Raw genomic sequence first — 12,445 nt, 5'->3', positions numbered from 1 at the left:
GTATTGGGTCCCACAAAATGGGCTATCTTAAGAAGGGGCTAAAATATCCCAAACTTCAGTACAGGGCTATGGAGGGATCTTAGGTGAGGTCTGGATACAGTGTCTGACACAGCAAGTACACAGTTGATGGTTAATAAGTGCATGAATGAGTATGAGGGGTCCAATTTATCTGTTTTAAAGAGGAAGAAATTTCTTTGTATTTTTCTTAAAAATCCTTCCTGTTTGTATGGTGTCTACCGACAATTAAAATGTATTTTACTATATGTTCCTTTCGCTACCCAAGGAATTTGATGGCATGTTTCTGTAGGTAAATGAGCATGAAAGAATCATTTCACGTCAGCTTCGTCCCGGGAAAGAACACAGGACGAGGAGTCAAGATTCGCAGGGTTTTATTCTCCGTGTTACTGTGACCAAGTTTCTTTATCTTTCAGGAAATAAGATCATTGCAGATAAAATGCATCATTTGGGCTCTTAAGTCTTAAGATCCCATTTTATGGCTTTGAAAGAAATACCACATTTATTTACCTCTCGCTCACTCTGCTGGATGATTGGCTTTCTGCTTTGCTCTTACAATGATTTTTTTCTCTTTTTGTAGTTAAAAACTTTTTTTCTCTTTTTGTAGTTAAAAATCCCCAAGCTTATATTGAATTATAATTAGACTCAAGAGAAACCCTTTGACCCAGTTGTTCCCTTCCTTCAGAGGCACCTTGGAATCCCCTGGGGGCTTGATGTTATAGGCTAAGGATATATTCAGGCTTTTACTGTGTTCAGTGTTCCTGTCCTGGAGGATGGCATTTGGCCAGTTTCTTCAAATCCAAGTACTCAGAAGCCATGGTTCTTTGTGTTTTTAACCTGGAGACCATTGCCTTAAGCCATCATGGACACGTTAAGGAATGTATCAAAGCATTGGACCGGCTCAGGATATGGGCACCCCTACTTTCTCCTGACTTGATCATTCAAATAAGTCTACTTGGAATTTGCCTTCAAGGTCCTGCTAAGTTCTAAGACTGTTGTGTGACAGAGTTGCTGTCCTACCCTTCTACGTTCATTGTTAGTTTACTTCAAAGCCTTCCTATAACTCTTGCGGTTTTTGTGACTCTTGTAACTGACACTCCTGAAAAAGGAGCCCACAGGAGTAATTATTATCTAGGACATTGTGGTCATGAAATCCATATTCACATTGATTTTATTGCAAAACTCAGATGGCTTAACAAGTCTACGTGTTAATTTGCTTAGTATTCAGATTTTTAAAATGTTTTAGCTTCCCAGATTCTCCCACTTCAAATCAGAAGTCCCTGCCCTCTTAATACTTGGTCTGTGGCACTTGTCTGCATCTCTGCAAACCTCAGCCACCCCTGGTCTCCATAGCATGGCCCCCCCTGCAGTCAGTGACAGTCGATAGGGGTTTTACTTCACCTCTTAGCAAACAAAGAATGAGGCAATGTGAGATCATGATGTCAAAACTCTCCTTTTCCCTGAAGTTCCTTTATTAGGATGTTTGCATTAAAAAGAAAAAAAAACCTAATTAAAAAATGTTTATGTATCACGTGGAGCAGAGTTGCCTAAATGAGCAAAAATACTTTAAAATTCTAGCCTCTACTTTCATTGGTCAGAGGAATTCAGAGGCTGCCCTGGGGAAAATTGTGAGGCCAGAAGGTTTATGTCCTGCATCCCCAGCCTGCCGTCAAGAAGGGAAGCCTGCCAGCTCCACACCGTCAGGCTGTCCTGTGTATCTTTGTCAATGGTCAGTGAAGTCATTATATTCAGGCTGTTTGTGGGTCAAACAGCTGGAATATCGGCAATTTCATAGGGTTCGACCTATTTTGCTTGTTGTTTAATTAATTAATTAGGCTGCGACCGGTCTTTGCAGCACGCGGGATGTTTAGTTGCGGGCATGTGGTGTCTTTTAATTGCCGCACGTGGGATCTAGTTCCCTGACCAAGGATGGAACCTGGGCCCCCTGCGTTGGGAGCGCAGAGTCTTAACTACTGGACCACCAGGGAAGTCCTTGGTTCGACCTATTTTGAACAAAACCCTTGGTCAGTATTCTATTTCAAATAAGGATATAAGTTCTTTTGCTCATTGTTAAGGTAATTTGTGTCAATGAGCTGTTGTAGAAGGCTGCAGTTTAATTTTTATTTTTAGTGGGAAGAGAGTCTTACGGGAGAGAAGTGAAAACCTGGTGATTCCATTTTGGTGGTCCTTCTTTGCTACCGTACCAGTCATACAAATTACTGAGATTTCAAGTTGCTACCGCGCCTTGGGCGTGAACTGTGAAGGTTTGGTGTTCTTTTACTCCCTCAAGAGGCTGTGTGAATATTGATTTCAGTTCAACCGGAGAGCCCTGATCAGGAAAAAGAATATTGAGTTCAGGCCTAAATCGCCTCTCTGGGCAGCAGGGGGAGCACTTGCCCTTCCTATCTCATCACGGCTAAAGCAACCACTCCAGCGTATCTAGGGAAACCCGTTTGTGAGTCACCATTACCACTCTTCCTCCTCGGTTCAATTGGCACTTTGCAAAGAGCAGCATTACTTCTCGGTGAGCAACAGTTGGCCAGTCATCTCGAAAAGCATTTGGCAAGCTAGACAATTTTAAAAGTAAAAAGCAAAATATATCCTTTATCTTATTTTTATTTTTTTGCCATAAGCGTGGATGACCCACAGGAAAAGCAGATTCTTTTCCGTCTTTTAGATTATTACACCAGCCTAAACTATCCAGGTGTTCTTTAAATTAGCCGCTTTTGTGTTTGGTTGTGTGCCAAAGAGTCAAAGGCCCTCTCAGCTGTAGGAAAGTTTTAATAGTCTGTCCCTTTTCCTGGCAGAGATGTTGGCATAGATGGGCCAGACCTTTCCTGCTGTAATTTCAACTCATTTTCCCCTGCTGTAATACCTATAGATGGGGTTGGCACTTTTTTTTTTTTTTTGCAAAGGCTAAATGGTAATTATTTTAGGATTTGTGGGCCAGAGAGACTCTGCTGTAACTACTCAGTTCTCTTGTAGCTGTTGCCCAAAGCTGCAGACAGCATGTAAGCGAGTGGGCGTGGCTGTGTTCTAATGAAACTTTATTTATAATTTGACCAACCTGTAGACATCTAAAATATTAAAAAGCCAGTTAATATCTTACTTACATATCTGTTATTTTATGTTTCTTATAAACTCAAACTCTTTTATAGTTAATAAGAAAATAGTCAAATCGGAATGTCTATCTTGTTCCATTCCTATTTGGAATCGAAGCCTGGTCCCCCTTATGACATTCCTGACAAGCGTCATTGCCCTCTGCTTGCAAAGCTCAGGCTTTCTGTTTTCCCTGTAAGCAAAGCAGCGGCCCCAAAGAGCTGAGAGGATGATAGAAGTCCATGGAAGTTTTTAAGTAGATAACACAGCAGTTTAGAAACCAGTGCTGCTGGAATTGTGACCTTTTAATCTTTTCATTCATCACATTTAATCCATATGTTAAAAGAAAGATGCCACAGTATAAAGCAACAGGCACTGACTGGCCTGAAATATCCCAGGAAAATCTGGTTTAAGATTTTTCTGGGTGTTGATCCAAGAACATTTTCTTTCTGCCTTTTGATCTGTTAAAAGATACACAAGCTACTTGGATGCCTTGAAGACATAGATGCCAGTATGGAAATGCTTTCTGACAAGTTGTCTTGCAAAGGGAACCAGCACTTAGAGCATGGATAATTGTAGAGGCGGGAACTGGAACTTTTTTTTCTGCTGCCTGGCCTCAAACTCATTTTTGTACTTGTTCTGTAAATGGATTTTGTCTCTTACAAGCCTGAGTGGGTTTAGGGGAGATCGAGGTAACACAATTGCTGCCTGCAGCTTTAATTCCTCTCTGGTTCCTCCTAACTTCCCCTCCTCCACTCCGCTTCTGATAAACAGAAAGTTACATGCTCCTGTCCCTGCCCTCAAAGAAACATTTAGCTGGAGCTGACCACAGAGGACAGGAAATGAGAAGTGACCAAGAGAAGGAGAACCTCTGGAGGTGCTTTTATATGGAGATGACTTTATGTAAATATGTAAATGTCAGAGGTTACTTGGAGGCACCGAAACAAAGCTGGTGCTGGGGAGAGCAGGAAGCAAATGTCTGCGAGCCCCAGGCCTCCCCTGCTCTGGGACTCAAACAAGCACGGGGGTGCCTTCCAGACATCATTTGGATCCTTTAAGCGTAGCAGAGACCGCATAGAAAGTTTTATTTCTAACGGGTTATGGGAGAAGGCTCTGAATTCTCCCCCTTACACATTCCTGGGCGGGGGGGCGGGGGGGGGGGAAGTGAGGCAGATCTGATTCCAAGCACTACCAGGAAGATCCTGGAAGAGTGTATTTCTGTATCAAAGCCTTGAACTCCCAGCCCCAGACTCCACTGTTCCCCCACTTCAGGTGTCTGTGTGTCCCTCTCACCAGCTTCCCAGCGTCTGGGCCCCTAGAAGGGGCTCAGGCTGTGGTTTTAACCCTGTGCCTGCTGTACAAATAGTTAGTGGACCTGAACTTGTCACAGCTGGGCTTTTTTCTTCCTTCTGCTTCCTGTGATGGGAGAGGGAACCGACTCTGGACACCTGCTGTTTGAAGGCAGCACTAGTGTGGTCTGACACAGAACCTGGTCCTGGTCACTCTGACCTCTGGTTGGCCCAGGGACAGTGTGGCTGGAGTGGAAGAGAGGAGACTTGAGTGCTATCACATCCTCCCTTGGGCCATATTGGCCTCAGGGGCATCCACACGGGAGGTGGGGGCAGAGGCGGAAGATAGATGGTGCCTTGTCTCCTGTAGAGAGGCCTCTTCCAGAACCTTCCAACCACCTAGCATTGTCGAGGGAAGAAGAAAGGACAGGGTAAGAAATGGAATCACTCATGTCCCTACAAAAAGGTCTCTTACCAGTGGTCCAGCCCCTTGTATATACAGGAAAGATTAAAGATGCTGTCTCCTTCCCCAGAGCTGCCCATCCATAGGTGCGTTACCTCTCCCAACTCTTAGCACTGTAGCAAATGTTGTTCATAAACTTTTAAGTGACTATTGTCTTTGTGTGTATGTTAGACCTTCCTTTGAGAACCAAAAGTTAAATAAATTTAGATTTTCCATGGCTTCCCCAAACACTTGGATTAATGTTTTCTTGGAAAGCCCTTATTTGGTCTACCAGCTGATTATAATTTTCGGAGGACACTAATGACAACCCAGGCGTGACGTCTACAAAGCCCCACATTAAGGCAGCTTGCATCGCAAACCTGCCATTCAGGTCATGACTGCCACCCTCTGGAAAAACAGGCTGGGGCTTCGTGGGGGAAGTCCATGTGGTAATGCCCGGATACTTGGGAAGGGTGTGAGGCCAGCTGTAGGACTTGACTTGGTGGAACTGGGCAGAAGGGTCAGGGATGGCTTTATGAAGTTTTTGTTGAGTGTAGGAGAAAATTTCAAGAGGGTGGAAAGACCTTTACTGAAGAGACATGCCTTCTTTTTTGTCTCTCAGCTCAAATTAACTTCCTTATCATGACACCAGCAAAGGTAATAATTATCATGACTACCTACCATGATCATGGGTGCCAGGAATTGCAGTGGGGCAGAGACTGTTTCGTATTTTGTTTGTTTGTGGTACGCGGGCCTCTCACTGTTGTGGCCTCTCCCGTTGTGGAGCACAGGCTCTGGACGCGCAGGCTCAGCGGCCACGGCTCACGGGCCCAGCCGCTCCGCGGCACGTGGGATCTTCCCGGACCGGGGCACGAACCCGTGTCCCCTACATCGGCAGGCGGACTCTCAACCACTGCGCCACCAGGGGAGCCCTGTTCTGTATATTTTAATTTCCTTCTCTGAGGTTCTGACTTCATGAACTTCCTTGTTTTGTCTACTACTCCATAGTAGACATATACTAGGAGCATCATCAATACTTCTCGATTGGTCCTTACTGCCAACTCATATGTGAATTTCTTGAAAACAGAGATAATATCAGTAACAATAATAAAAGCAACCAGGCCAAGCTGGGTTAGTTTAGTGTGGAATAGGGCATAATTTCACAGAGTTATTGTTGTTTTCCTTAAAACTTCAGACATTGTTTAGTTCTCGGAATAAAGAAATGGTCCTTGAAGATAATTTAGGAAGAATTGTTTAAGTGGATACTCATATGTAAGTAGTGGCATACTTTTCGTGCTGTGTTCACTAATGCAGTAGTCAATGTTGGACGGGGCATTTTGCATCCTCTCCAATGAGTCTGGTTAGTGGTGAACTTTTCAGGTCTTGTGCTAATGCAATGAGGCCAGGAATAATTCGGACAAAGTGATTGATCTCCTTAGTTTCCAGACTTTATTCTGTTTTCCGCTCTTAACCAGAAGCAAGAAACACCTCCTTTCAAGGCCTCACTTAGTCAGTGCTCCCGCAAGCTTCACCCGCTTTGTGAAAGACAGTGCTAATGGGGTTCTAATGGTGTCATTTTTCCTGCTGTATTTTTCACCCAGTTCAATCTAAGTTAAATCTATTGAGACGGCTTATAGGTAAGACTTTCAGTCTAGGGGCTATAGCGAATGGATTGTATACGTCTATAATCTTGCATCTTAAGGTGTGGTCCATAAATCAGCAACCTCAGCATCATCTGGGAGCTTGTTAAAAATGCAGAATCTTGGGCTTTCAACCCAGGCCCACTGGAAACCCAGAATCTGCATTTGTAACAAGATCCCCATGTTGATGTATGAACATTAAGGTTTGAGGAGCACTGATATATATATATTATATACATCATTGTTATATATGTATGTTTTATATATATATATATATATGTTATATATGTATGTGTGTATACATATAACTTTGGATTAGATGTTGACCCCCAAACTACTGCTTCCTAGAGTGCTGGAAATGATAAATGGAAATCTTCACAATATGTTCTTGCAATGAGACTCTGGATAAAATATTTCCAACTGATGACTCTTGAACATATTCTGTGTAACTATGGCCCATCTTCTCTTCACCCTTCTTTTCTTGTTTTCAGAAAGTATGGGGAGAGATACTTTTGATCGAAAGTAGGAGGTGAATATAAGGTCAGACTAAGGGGTGAGGTCCTCTGGTTTTGGAACTTGCTAAGCTCCTCTCTGGTGTTGAGTGGTAGAGTTTTAGGCAAGTTAAGAGAACACCTCTGTGCACAGAGGATTGGATGCTTCAAGGTGTGGGTAATGGTCATAAAACTTTGTCCCTCCCTAGTCCTGGGTGTATATTTCTGACTCCTGTGTATTACTTTAGTACCATGCCCATTCAGATTTCTCATCCCTGGACTCTCACCTTAGACAAAAACCATCAGCAGGAGTTCATCAAAACATGTTGCCTGTGTTTCGGTTTTACATAACTCTTTAGCAAGCATTTTTGACTTGGTGTGACACCGTAGAAAGAACACTGGGTATGAATGATGGTTCCATCATTTTTAGCTATATGAGCAATCAATTCACTCCATTTGAGCCCCAGTTTCCTCAACTCTAAAATAAAGATAATAATACCTTGCTGGGTTGTGATAAGTGTAAAATGAGATTATGGGTGCAAAGCTCAGTCAAGAAGAGTTGTTATTGTTAAAACTTCTTTGAGTATATGTGTGTATGTATGTTACATACGTGAGTGTTGTGTATGCATACTTTACCAATTAGTAGTTTTTATTAGATGACTCAATTTTTTAGATGACTCCTAATTTAAATTTCAAAGAGAAGTTTTGGTGAGTAGGACAGTCCGTGTACTGGTATGACTAACACATACATACACACACACACAAATACAAACACACAAAGTTCTTTAGGAAAACTCCTAAGTATGGTTAGGTCATCAGATCATGAAGTATGTCAGAGGCATTTTCTTCTTTTCCTTTATGCCTGACCTCACTGCAAATATATTTTAGAAACCCTCTAATCCTCTTCAGAAATATGGTGACATGTAGCTGTTGTAATAGAATAAATGAGATGGGGAATGAGTCACACACGGGAATGATCTCAGGCATCTAGTAAGTCGGAGAACCAATGTTGTTACGGTACACGAATAACCAACAAAACACTTCAAGGTATATATGTGTCCGTCTATATCTATCTATCTGTCTATCTATTATCTATGAATCTATCTACCAAAAATCTTACAAGTATTTATTGATTAAAGGCCATATGAGAGTATAGTATTTAATGTACAGTATTGTGAAAAAACATGCCTAGAATGAATGGACAATATTCAAGGGTCTTGATGACTTAAAGACTTAAACATTATAACTCCCTGATAATCATGATCATCTTAATCTGTACAAGCCTTATAGTTTCTTGGTGAAGGAGAACTTTGCTTACCTACACTGAAAACAGATCACCCTTCAGTGAAACTCTTGATCTGTTCGATACTTATTGTAAGCATATGTATTTATAGAGAAGTTGTTAATGTCCCTGGAATGAGGAATGTAAACAGAGAGTCAAAAGGAATAGAAACCCTAAAAGTAAGGAGAAGAATTTACTTGGGCATCCCAACATGCTCTAGTGAAGAGCAGGGGATACCCTCTTCTCTGGGTTGGACTTATACTGCTTGGTCCCCATTTGTGAAGAGACACAGAGGGGAGCTGTGAACATACATGAGCAATGGCTTTACTCTCTGCCATCTCTGAGGAGGGAAGACCTTGGCTTTTTTTCTTGGAAGCTTTGGTGCTTCAGCTATGGTTATTGGACCAGCACTTTTGCAGAGATCCATTTCAATGTTAAAATGACTAAAAATCTTGGTGGAAACTTGAGTGGAATGCTAATGGACTAGCTTTAAATCAGCTATTGTCACTGAGCAAATAATAGACTCTTCTATTTTAAATATCAATACTTTGTTTTGCTTATCCACCACTGCATGAAAAACTATCCCAACACTTACTGGGGTAAGTGGCAACAGCCATTTTATCTGTTCATAATTCCGTGGGTCAGAATTTCAGACTTAGAATAATGGAATGGCTTATCTCTGCTCCATGATATCTGGGCCCTCAGCTGGGTTGGCTTGAATGGCTGGGAACTAGCCGGAAAGGCTTGATCTGAGTGATACATCTGGAGCTTCAGTTATGGCTGTTCGTTTGGTTCCTCAGTTTTCCTTCATTTGTCCTCTCAGGAGGCTAGCTTAGACCTATTCACAGCTTGGTAGTCTCAGGGTAAATGGACTTCTTCCGTGGTAGCTGGCTTCCTAGAGGGAGCAGTCCAGTAGGGTAAGCTTGACGTGTAATCATTAGCAAACCTCTGCTTTGTCATGCTTGCTGATGTTCCATTGACCAAATCAAGTCACATGACCCAGGACAAAGTAAATATGGGAGAAACTACAGAAAGGCATGAGTCCTAGAGGGTATGGATTCATTGGGGCCACCAATATCTACTGAATACTCAGAAAATAATACGATTATTTAGTATCCATTTTCTAGGGTGAAAGACTAGATAGGTGTATATGTAACTATAGTACAAGATTGCTTATTGTCCATAAAAGGTAATTTTGGAATTCTGTTATTTTTTTCCCAGAGAAGTGGTATGGTATATCATATAACACAATATAAGCTTAAAAAAACTCCATGCTACAAGTAGTTTCTGTTAAATAATTTATTTAAGACTATCTGTAAAGAAATCAAAAAAATTCAAACTCTAATACCTATCTTGGGCTTACTTTTTTCTTGCAGTTATTGGCATTTTGACAGATAGGTTCCAGCATAAGAGCTAATACCTTAAATTATATTGGCTTTTCAATAATTTGTGCATTTGCTATGAATTTTAAAAATTATGTGATGTTTTCTTCAGTTCTGATGTTTCCATATGTCAGAGGTGCTATATTGTAGGAAGGAATGAGATTTGAGTCCTAGGAGGGTTTGGCTAACCTTTCTAGACTTTACCTCCTTCATCTCTTAAACAAGTGCATTCAATCAGTTGCTTGCTATGTTTTCTTCTAATGCTACTATTTTTTGATTTGAACTTATGCATGATGCCTAATTAACTATTAGAGAAATATAAAATGTGCATTTGGGAAATACTAAAACAATCTGATATGTCATTAAGGAAAAATTTACTTAGGTGTTTCTGATATTAAATATTTTAGTCACTTGGCTTAGAGATGTTTTCTCTAAGGAGCCTATTATTTGCATATGTTAATATTTTACTTTGCTGTGAAAAAATTCTAAGAGGTAAAGGAAATGAAGAGGCTAAAGCAACATGACAATTTTTTTGTCATAGAAACTCATTATAGGAGCTTAACGCTTTGGGAAAATATTTGACTAGGCACCTGAAAGATATCTCACTAAACTTAGGTGGAAGTAAGTTTGCAAAATTTCGTGAAATGTTTTTTAGTATTTATCTTTTTTTTTTTTTTTTTGCGGTACGCGGGCCTCTCACTGTTGTGGCCTCTCCCGTTGCGGAGCACAGGCTCTGGACGCGCAGGCTCAGTGTCCATGGCTCACGGGCCCAGCCGCTCCGCGGCACGTGGGATCTTCCCGGACCGGGACACGAACCCGTGTCCCCTGCATCGGCAGGCAGACTCTCAACCACTGCGCCACCAGGGAAGCCCCTATCTTTCTTTTAAGTTTTTATTCAGCTGTCCTTCCTGGATGCAGCTCTCTACAATTCTGTAAAATGAAACTCTGTTCACAAGCAGTTGGGAGTGACATGAAGGAGGTCTTATTTTTCCATTAGTTAATTCTTATGGGATTAATAAGAATTAATTAATTCTTATGGGAGTATTAAAAAATTAATAATATGGGGAACATGCAAACAAATACAAAAGCGCTCACCTGAAGCTGCTAAAGCAGTAAGTTCCCAACGTTAGTTGTACGTTGTAATTACTTGGGAATCTTTAAAACATACAGATCCCTAGGTTCTAACCTTCAAAAACCTTGATTTAATTGATCTATAATGTAGCCTAGGCATCAGAATTTTTTAATCTCCCCAGATGATCCTGAGGTGCGGCCAAGTTTGAGAACCCCTGTGCTAAAGGAACTTTCTCGGATCCCTTTCGCTTACCTACCTTTTCCCACTGTAACTTGTAATTCAAGTCCTTGCTCTCCTCTCAGCTTTATGACCCTTCCACCTACATACAATTGCTACATTCCTTAATAATGAATTTTTATGAAGTTTAGTTTCTAACTTCACACATCATTAACAGGGTAGGTGTATAAGAGTATTAATGGAAAAATGAACTTTTAGTAAAGGCATGCATTTGACTGGATTGAAAAATATTAAATGGATCTATCCATTCAACCATGTTATTATGGTACTATTGGAAAATATGTTGACATAAATATTCCAAAATAATACTTGATACCTCTCTGCATTAGCGAAGTATTTCTTTAATTGGATTTGGGGTAATGGAATAGCTATTATTTACTTAAAGTGTTTCTGTAATGGAAACAATAGAATTTGTTACCAACTCCTTTATGTGGGTCGGGTGTGTGGGGGTCAAAACCAAATACAAATGAAAACTTCTTTAGTTGGCAACTCGCCTGAACCTACAGGCACTAATCAGGTTGTAATGGGTATTTTGAAATATTTTTGGACTTATTTAGATGTGGGAGAGAGTTTATTCTATATAGCCTAGAGCCTAAACTCATGCAGTTGTCTCTTTATTCAGGAAAATGGTTTAATTTCTCTCTACTTGTCTGAAAAATGTATATGTTGAAATCTTAACCCCTAAAGGTGATGGTTGTAGGAGGTGAGGTCTTTGGGAGGGGCTTAGGTCACGGGGGTGGAGCCTTTATGAATGGGATTAATGCTCTTACAAAAGAGACCCCACAGCGTTCCCAAGCCCCTTCCATCATGCAAAGATACAGGCTATGTACCAGGAAGCAGGTCTTCACCAGAATGCAACTGTACTGGTGCCTTGGTCTTGGACATCCCAGCCTTCAGAACTGTGAGGAATAAATTTCTGTTGTTTTTATAAACCACTCAGTCTGTGGTATTCTATTGTAGCAGCTTGAACGGACTAAGACAAGAGCAATTCTTTATCAATAGGGTGACCAACCACTCCAGTTTGCCTGGGACTGAGGGGTTTCCTGTGCAAGCTGGGATGAGTTGATCACCTTAATTGGTACAGAGAAAATTAATACTTTAAGAATATTTTATTATATTTTTTAACATCTGTATTGGTGTATAATTGCTTTACAATGGTGTGTTAGATTCTGCTTAGCTCCTTGAATGAAAAATTATTATGTTTTGATTTATGATTACCAATCCTATATAAATTATGATAGTAAATGGAAGGTTAGTGATTATTTTCTGGGTCTAGTATTATAACTTTCCCTTCAACTTGTTGTTTTTTGAATATTCTTCAAAAGATTTTGCTAGTAGTGCTCAAATTTCACCTTGAGAAAATATGTATATTTTATGTCTAATTTCTAGATTTTAAGAAAGAGATAATAATGTCTAAAATAGCAGAATGAATTGATGCTAAAGTAGAGAAAAATATTAATTTTAAGATCTGCTTTGAGACTGAAGTACCCTGTTAA

General features: G+C 40.7%; 2 protein-coding genes across 6 annotated transcripts in view; one reads left to right on the top strand and one right to left on the bottom strand.

Annotated features, from left to right (window-relative positions):
* Positions 1-12,445, top strand: part of LOC138842462 (uncharacterized) — a 147,443-nt gene that overhangs the window by 91,160 nt on the left and 43,838 nt on the right. The window lies entirely within an intron of this gene.
* LOC115843764 (keratin, type I cuticular Ha4-like) overlaps positions 1-12,445 on the bottom strand; it is a 43,061-nt gene that overhangs the window by 20,638 nt on the left and 9,978 nt on the right. The window lies entirely within an intron of this gene.

The sequence above is a fragment of the Globicephala melas genome, chromosome 20 (assembly GCF_963455315.2).
Source record: "Globicephala melas chromosome 20, mGloMel1.2, whole genome shotgun sequence".
NCBI classification, from domain to species: domain Eukaryota; kingdom Metazoa; phylum Chordata; class Mammalia; order Artiodactyla; family Delphinidae; genus Globicephala; species Globicephala melas.
This window is presented reverse-complemented; position numbering and strand designations above follow the sequence as displayed.